We start from the raw sequence: 9774 nt of genomic DNA, 5'->3' as shown, positions 1-9774 counted from the left end.
AGAAGGAGATTGTCACCAACTGAAGTGAGACCCTTACCATGACATTGGGGCAGGGGTCCCTCCAGTATGTCAGGTTATGTGGGACATAGAAACAATGACTGTGCCCAGCATGAATATTTCAGTAAAGTCAGATAACACCTCTTACTACATTTTTTTTCAAACATGAGAAATTATGTTTTTGTCATGGCAGTAATACTGACTTTTATTGCATGTTAACCTGAGTAGTAAGGTCCTGTGTACCTTTACATGTGTCAGGACCTGCAGGAGCTGGCTGGGAGAGAAGATCCTGCTGCAGCTTCCCTGTCTACTCAGTCTCACTCACAGGCAGCAGCAATATTTCCCACCACTGGCATCCACCAGCAATTTTGTTTGCCATGCTGTTGTGTTGAGCATGGGAGCCAGGGTCTGCAACCCACTCAGTTGCAAGAGGAGTGTTTGGAAGGACAGGATTCAGGTTTGCTCTGTTTGCTCTCATGCATGTTAATGTTACTTTGCTAATAAAATATGAACTATGACAAAGAACAGAATCATTTTTCAGATCAAAGAGAATAATGGAACACCCAGTAGGAAACAAATCTGTGAAATTTTTAGTTTCACACATGTTTTCTCTTCAGCAACTGTCAACATGAAATGTTCAGTTTATTGTGACTTCAAGTGTCACCTTCAAACTCCCAAAATCTGGAGAAAAAATTAAGTCAAAACAAATGGGGAAAAAAGTCACTCTGTTTTTATTTTAAATGTCAAAGCAAGATGTCTCTTCCAAGGTTAAAACAAATAATACAGAATATATTGAAAGTGCCGTGTGGATTAGCTACAAATATTTATTTTTGGAAGAACTTCCCTAATATGTCCACAGCAAGCTGTATGGTTTGAAAAAAGAGCAAGCACATTTCTAGGTGTTTCATCAACTAGCCTTCTGCCCCCTCTGTACGAATTCATGTTTCAGTCTGCAGAGAGGATTAGCAGATTGTTAATACAGCATCATGTCTAGACCCCAAATGTCACTTTGGGCAGCAAGAGAACAATAAACAATGAGCAGAACATAGAAGATCCCATGCCAGTAAATAATCATAATGAAAGGAGAGGAAGAAGTCCCTGGAAAACCAAACTTTCTGCTGAAAAATAGTCTGAGGACATTCTGACAAAAAAGTACCTGCACAAGTATTGACATGATCAAAGTGAATGACTTCACCATTGCAGTAGCTCTGATGTGCTCCAGTCCCAGTTTTATTACACCTCTGCCATTTACAGTAAACCCATGAAAACTGCTCAGATGCCACATGGTCACGCAACCACTTTGGTGCTGAAAAGGATAAGGGCGAGATTAAGAGCAAGGTCTTCCTGCATTCTGTTACATATTAAATCCCGACACTGAAATCTCAACAGATGGAGGTGTTAAGAAGAAGAGAATAACTGAGTAAGCAAACTAAGCAAGCAAATAAAAGAAATCCCTGGAAATGTTCAAGGCCAGATTTTTTTTATTAAGAAATCAACAGTTCACTGTCTGAGCGAGGAGTTTACTATGAAAGTTTTAATCTTGAAGAACGTAAAAAACAGGAATGTAGGAAGATTCTTTTTTTCATTTATTTTTCTTTGCTAATAACAAAATAATTTTTCCTTGCAAATAAAGCATTTCTAGCACTGGTGTTCACAAGACACCATGTAAGTGTTTGGGTTTGGATGTGCAACTGTTTTCTGCTACCCTTTCCTCCATGCCTTCTGTGTTGTGTGCTTGGTTGTCAGTGGGTGTTTGAAAAGCAGGTAAAACAAGCGGACATTGACCTTCTTTGGAGTCATCACAAAATAAATTAGTATGAGAATTAAATGTGCTCTAGCAACTTGCAGGTGTAACCTTGCTCATTTCTCTCCAAAAACCGCAGAACATTGCTAAATGTGAAAGTAAAAATGGAAAGTGGATTAACCCTGATTACCAAATACCATTATTTCTAAAATACTTGCTGGGATGTACCTTCATGTACGTGTATCACATACAACGGGTGCTATTTCTGGTAACACAAACAACAAGAGCAGCAGTGATGAAAAAATACTTCTCTGTTTGTAGAGTATTATGAAGCTTTGCTCTGTCCCTCTGTTTCAGAGAGTTCTTGTTTCTCACCTTGTCACTTGGCAAATCTAGGAATGCTTTTGAGTCCCTAAACATGCAGACGGATTAGCTACGAACATGATGATAGCCACACACCTGGTACTTCTGTGCATAAACCCAGTGACCTTTGGTGTGACAATGTTCTCCATGAGTGTATGGCTTTTTTTCACTCTGCCTTAAAGGTAAACCAAACAACCCAGATGTAATTGCAGGATCCAAGGACAGAGAATTATATGCAAGTTGACTTCAGAGATAGAAAACAACTGATAAGAGACCAATATGACAGCTGAGTGTAGTTAACCTTTAATTGGGATCCAGCAGCAGCATATGCTTGTTAAATATGCGGTTTCAAAAGCAAAAATACACATAATATGTGTATCCAACAGGAAAAACAAATGGAAAACATTAATTTCTGGTCTGACATGACCATGTTTATGCTATCAAGCCACAATGCAGTGAATACCTTTTGACACCAAGCCTCAAGGAGGATAGTTGTGATTTTGTCTTTACTTCACATTGTGAAACCAGTACTTTAATGTCACCTTTGCAAAGACACCAAAGTGTGGGGGGTGTGCAAATAAAATCGTCATTTACACATGTAGCACAAGCAGACCTCTTTAATCAGGCTTTTACATACGCTTTGCCCTGTTTTAGAGCAGTGCAAGAGAAAGCTCGCGGGCAGCTTTCCCCAGCTAGCACCACCTATGACTGATTCCTTCTTGCTGGAGGCCTCACTGCTGATACAATTCTAATAATAATTTCTCAGTTTATACTCAAAAAAGACATAGGGCAGGAAAAAAAAGAAGGGCAAGCTGTGTATCTCCACCTAAATTTATTGACAAAATCCTTCATCCCTCTGTTTCACTGCATGTAGATATCGCAGTTTGAATGAGTAAGATTTCCATGTGAAATGAAAGCACAGGGGCAACGGGGTTTTTTTGGGAAGTGCTGCCATATGACATGGAGCTAGAAATACAAACCAGGTTTGCAAAGACCGCTCGGCAGCAACACAGATGGAATGTTTATCTTGCCACATCAGGGGTGGTGACAGGAGGACCACCTGGGACAAAGCAAGAACTTATATGAAAAACATGCACTGGAGAAGATGAGGTGTAAACGTACTAGAGGCTGCCAAGCGAATGGATTTATGTGAAAGAAAACAAGGAGCAAGAGGGATTTGCAGGTAAGCACTCCTTGTGACATGGATGGAGCAATTGAGCAGGAAAGAAAAGGAGCTGAAGACTGAGAAGCAGAGCTGAGCTACCCAGTACCTTGAAGGGAGAGTGCAGAGTTCATAGACAAACAGAGGAGGGCCTACATGCCTTCAAAGGTGGTAGGAACAGCCACAGTAGCATACAGTCAAGTCCCAATGCCTTTTTGAACTGTGCAGGTGCCTGTAAGTAGTTACCTCTGAGATGATGGTGAACAGGAACCATTTTGTCTGACACCTATACCAAACTGCTTTAAAATGGCAGCTCAGAAATGTTTCTGCAGTCAGTGTTCACAGCTCACAGTTTGACTGCTTTACAGAAAATCATGACTAGCTGGCCTGACAGAGGAAGGGGGTGATGGACACAACTTGTGCAGTTGACCCCTGGGCCTTCAAACCGCAGGCTGACTTGGAACATGTGAAGCAAGAGACAGTCCGGGTACCACAGGCTGACCGGGTCAGGAGGGGACCCTCATCCAGCTTGTCCACTTCAACAGCTCTGCAGGGGGAGACATCTGGGTTCTCACCATGGAAAGCCATGGATTTATTTCTATCAATATTCCTTCCTCGAACACCTCATAAAAATCAGCCATTGCCCGATCTGCAGCCCCTATGAAGAACACGGATGCATCTCACCCCTGCATGGCACGAGCTCACCAGAATGACTGGCGGTCCCAAATCTCACAGCCTGATCACCAACCTCTTTCAACAAAGCTAAAATCTCAGAGACATGAATATTCGGCGAGCAAGCAGTTGATCCAGTAACGAGAGGCACTCATCCTTCCCACCCCTTAGACCGATGCCAGCCTGCCTAAAGCCTTTTATCCAGGTGAAATTTCATCTGTTGCAGAGGAGCTCTGGAAGAGATGAGTCACTGAGAAAGATAAGGTCCTCAACAAGACCATAAATAACAGAAGCAAATCTAGGCAGCAATGTCACCCTTTCGTTTCAGGCCACTGCATTTGACGTAATGAAGAGCAGCATGCAGCTAGTGAAGCTGAGGCTCAGAGCAGTTTGCCACAGAAGCCAGCAGTAGATTCGAGGCTCAGAACCACTTTTCCTGATTCTTTGCCTGGTGCTCTGCCAGCCAGGGACCTTTGGAGTCCTGGAATGAGCCCCACATTAAATCTACTCACATTAAATCCTACTTTCTTGCTTTGTAGGACAAAACACTCTTACTGAAGGTTTATGCATTTGAGAGCCTGTTCTTGTGCTGACAAGCCTGAAGCGGCCCAGGCTCTGAAATATCAACAGAAACACTTTTGGGGCACAACTCCAAGGCCCATAGCACTTGACAGAGAAGCACACACCTCCTCCTTTTTATTCTTCTGCTTAAATTTGAAAAACCCCTCAGCACATTTCCCCTGGGCAGCTCTCTGCAGTGCTTGGAGGCATCCCTGCATGGTTAGCAATTGTCCCTGGCAGGAGCAGACCACTCTTTTGCCCTTTCCAGTTTAGTTAGACCCTCAGTCAACCCTGTATGACAAATTTCAGACCCCCCCTAAAACCAGCAAGTCCATCAGCCACCCTCAGCATCACCCTCCTTCAAATGACAAAGCCAAGAGAGGACGGACACAGGGCAACTCAAGGTCCTGGGGCTGGCTCACCCTTTGCTGCTCTCAGAAGCTGTGCAATACCGGGCGGACCTGCGCAGCCACATGAAGGTGACCTTCTGGTATAAGGGATTCTCTTTGCTGAGCGAATGCAGCTGCACCCAAATCTGGACTCGCCCCTGCCTGCAGGGGATGTTGCAGAGGGTAATAAACACCACAACTGCATTAGCTTGATTGCAGCTGGAAGCACTGGAGGCTGAGATTAGAGCAGTGAAGGGCAAGGAAGGATGGGAAAGGAAGGGGATAAAGGAAGGAAGAAGTTTAGCATCTCAGTGGAGTAGGCTTTGCCTGATAGAGCGATGGTGCAGGGGGCTGCCTGCCTGGCCCACTCACAATGCTGCACACAGCAGCTGCCCTCATCTTCCCGTTCCTTCTCAATTGAACGAGTTGTCACCACCCAGGCTCTCCAATCAAAGGTCACATCTCACAACCGCTCAGAGCTAAATTACTCCTTATTTCCTCTCCGTTTGAGTCTGTTCACCCACATAGCTCATCTCCCTGTTTGGAGGTACTGAAAGGGTTGGTGTAAGACGTGTAGCACAACAAAGGGTCTTGTGTGCTAGCACAGGATGCCCATAATTCGGGGGAAGATAGAACAGGTCAGAAGTATGCATTCTTACAAGATAGTGGTAGTTTTAAATAAATTAAGTGACTTTTTTTTTTCCAAAAGATTCCTTTAAAATGCAGGGAACAGTCAACTGTGTGGTTAGGAAAAACTCTGCTTTCACAATACGGTGGTGCCCTCAAGTGGATGCAAAACACTCGGAAATGTGTTGCAGTCCATGTCCTCTTCTTGAGCGTGGTCCCTGCTCTCTGGTTTGAAGCCCCAGAGCGCAAACCCAGTGTGTGCCCACCCTAAGAGTCCTTTGCAAGGCCAGAGGAATAAATACACTTCCACAATAAAAGTACCAGACCAGAAGTTTCCCACTTCATAAAGAGAACTTTCCTTTCCAAGAAATAGTTTGATCTAGGAGAAGAACCAACATGTGCCTTGGTTGTGCCATGACCCTCCTGATGTTTCCAAGGAGCAAGCAGAAATCCAAGAGGCTTTGGGCCCCAATCACAGACCATGTGCCAGACAAAGATCTTGATTCCCCTCCTAAATGCAGCATGGTTTGCCTTCCTCTGGAAATCAGTGTTTGATGCTGAATTGCCTGACACCAGCCTCACCATCCAGTCACCCTGCTGTGTCAGTGGAACACTCTGCTTTGCCCCTGCTGCTTCACAGGCGGCAAACTACCCACCAGAAGCTTTGCCTGAGCCAACTACTCCGTTCCCAGAAGATTCAAGGGACAGCACAAGCTCAGGAGAGGCAGTTTGGGTGAGACGAACTGAGCCAGATGTGCTACCAGTCACCAGGAGATACAGCAGCATTTAACTGGAAGCAGATGTCAGAATCACAGCTCTTCACAGTAATATCATTGTTAAAGCAGGAGGTGGGCAGAAAGCATCAATAAAGATTACAATAAAGACAATCAGCAGTGAAATGGACATATAGGTTAACAGCACTTTAGAAAAGACACAGGCCCCATTGATGGCATCCTCCTTCCCACGATTATGTTACCACTGTACCACGCTCTTTGTCATATCAGAAAGATATGGGGGCAGCACAGGCTCCTCCTTAAAGAGGACTGGACATCTTGGCAGGCGGGAGTGGAAACAAAAAGATCCTGATCACATCGTTTTTGAAAAATCCCCGTGTTTCAAGACTATACAGTGAGCCTGGCTGGGCTTTCTTCTCAGAGGTCACAGGGCAGGTCATGCTACTGCCAGAGAGGACTTGAGTCATGGTGAGTGATGTAAAACTTCATTTAACAGCTACGCTTTGCTAACTTACCTCAGCTAAACACTCCACGGGTAGAGATCTGTTAGAAGAGCAATGCAGGTGCTGATGCACATTCACACACGTGCTCAGCTCACTGCCTATCATGGCCTTTTCTGCAGAGCTGCTTCCCTGGGCAGGCAGTCCCAGCCTGTTCCTGGTGCCCAGGCCTCTTCCTCCGCAGGGCAGGGCTTGGCATTTCTCCTTGCTGAATTTTATGGAGTTGCTGTTGATCCATTTCTCCGGCCTGCCCAGGAAAAGCAGCCCTGCCCCAAGTGTTTGTCACTTGGGGCAGATTTGATGAGGGGGCATCGCATCACCTCCTCCAGACCACCGATGAAGGTGTTGAATAGGACAACATCTTCAACAAGCAGAACTGTAGGGGTCTGTAAAGTACAACCCATCAGCCACTGCCCTCAGAGCCCAGTCATCTAACCAGCGTTCCGCCCATCTTTTAGCTGCCCGTCCATCCACCCAGTCCCTAATATCCTGCCTTGGATATGAGAGTATTTTGAGAGGTAGGGTCAAAAGCCTTACTTGCTAAAGTCAAGGTAAACATCATCTCCTCTTCTCTTCTCATCCCCATATTCAATCTTTGCACCATAGAAGCCAATCAGGTTAGTCAAGTGTGACTTAATCTTCTGAGCAGCTGCAGAAGGAACTAGAAATATAATACTAGAGCTACAGCAAACTGTATTTATTAGAAGGAGCATTCTTAGGTATATGGTGAAATCATGGTCAATAGTCAAGCAGAAACAGCTGTCTAGCAGAACAAGAAGGAATACAAACTTGCTTAAAACAGTAAACTAAGTTCAAAAACAGGTACCTAATTTAGCTCTCCAAATCAGCTGCTTTAGAGCATTTCCATGAAAAAATACCCAACACACTGATACAAATGCTAGTAAACATTTAACTCTTGAAGGAGTTAAGGAACCTGATTACAGTGAGACATTGAAGGAGTGCATGGGCATTGTACTCATAAAACACCAGCAGCATGTGATTCAGCCCAAGGGGTTAGTAGTATGTGGACTAGGCACCAATAGACACCAGTGACCACCGTGTCTGAACAGAAACAGCAGTTTTGGTCATAGTGTATAACCATAATAAACTTCAGACTTGTTCACTGGCAGACCAGTGTTGTCTGCCTCTGGACAAAAAAAACACATTTTCAATCGATGGCCAGAAGAAATACACCTTTCAGATATCACCAAAAGGCTCTGCATGTTTGAAGTCAACAAGTGTAATTTGCAAATCAAATGTCAACCTGGGAGAGATTTGGCAAGCAGTTTTCCCCTGATGATCCATGAGAAGTGACCTAACACACAGTTCAGAGCGCAGTGGTGTGTCAGTATTGGACAGCTCAGACAACAATTACAACAGCTGGAACTCAAAACAAAGCCATACCCAAAAAAGGTAGAGCTATGAATACAAAAGATGATGAACATCCTCCTACTGGCATATGAGGAAACTGTCAGTACACGTAAGAACGTGTTTAAGGGCACCTAGGCTCTGACTAATAAAATTATTTTAATATAGAGACCTAAGAAGGGTAAAAATCATTTTAATTTAGCCTGAAATGAATAGGTGGATTGAAGACATTGTCAAGATCTACCAGGTTTATGCCAAAAATACAGGCCCATGCAAAGAAGAAAAGAATGGTGATAGTGGCATACCAGCTCTTATAGTGGTGCTGGTGTCAGTTTGACATTGAATGGACAATGATGTATTGCTCTAGAGCATCTTCACTGATAATAACATACTCCTGGACAACACCTGACAACAGTATGAAGAGAAAACCACCGTGCACATCAGCACTGCTTGGTTCTGACCATGACACTGGGACAGCTGGGTAACCACAAAGGAAGCAAACCTGCACTCTGTCTGCTGCTGGTACAGATCTGATTTTAATACAGTCAAAACCACACGCATTAAAGGCTGGCAGTCATTAATGTAAAGATAACCAGGAAGCAGCAGTTACAGCAGACATGTAACATTAAGCAATTAAAAGATAATTTTACATATAATCCCAAAAGATACCAATTCTCCGCCTTGGTTTTCAGTGAGGACCATAAGATCTCCATGGAGCAAAGGCAGGAGGGCCGCTGACACTGAGCATGGTATTACACAAAGTCATTATTTTGGAATTGGAAGGGCAAATTCATTTTGTGCTCAAAGGAAGGCGCTCATCACCATCTCAGAAGCATCACTGCACACTTGCCCCAGGCTATTCTTTCTTTAACCTCCAGTATTGGTCAGAGACAAGGTATAGGCTACATGGACCTGAATTCTGACCCCAACAAGCTGCTCGTTGGCAATTCCAAAAGGGTTAGCACATGAAATTGTAGTGAGGTAAACTCATTTTAAAGTTAATGAAACCTGTTTGAAGATCACCGAGGTTAAAGAAAAAAAGGCAAAAATGTGCTTATCTACGCAAGACTAATTAGACTGATCTGAAAACTATGTCTACATTTACAAAGAAACATATGCAACAACAATAATGTGGAAAGTGACACAAAATACAGCTTGGGTTTATTAATGAAAAATCAGACCCTATTACAGAATTTCTTTCCTCTGGACGGTCAGATCAGGATGTCTTTGCATGTATCTTCACATACAGCTTTTGGCACAACAGCTTCTCACGGGTTGACATGGGGAAAAGTGAACTATTAAGACAGATGACCACATACATACAGTACTAATGGTGGTCTTGATCACCACGTGGATTTGGATGCCACCCTGCTGGTCAGAGAGAAATCAGAAGCCTCTGGAGCTTGATGCAAAGCAAGACCAGTTCCAGCAGGATGAAAAGAGGCTCTCAGAGCTCCTTCAAAGTTTAAGGATCACAACTAATATTTTCATTAATGACAAAACCACCATTCTAATGAAATTTATCTTTCTGTCTGCCTTTATCATCCTCGATTCAGGATCAGTAATTCAGGTCTAGGTGGTTAACTTCATGTATAAGGGTAAAAATAAGCTGCAGCAAACTACATTGTACAAAGAGCAGGTCAAGCATCTAGAACTA

Source organism: Nestor notabilis, unplaced genomic scaffold, assembly GCF_000696875.1.
Source record: "Nestor notabilis isolate BGI_N333 unplaced genomic scaffold, ASM69687v1 scaffold12158, whole genome shotgun sequence".
In the NCBI taxonomy this organism is placed as follows: domain Eukaryota; kingdom Metazoa; phylum Chordata; class Aves; order Psittaciformes; family Psittacidae; genus Nestor; species Nestor notabilis.
The sequence above is the reverse complement of the archived record's forward strand: the minus strand, read 5'-3'. Positions refer to the sequence as shown.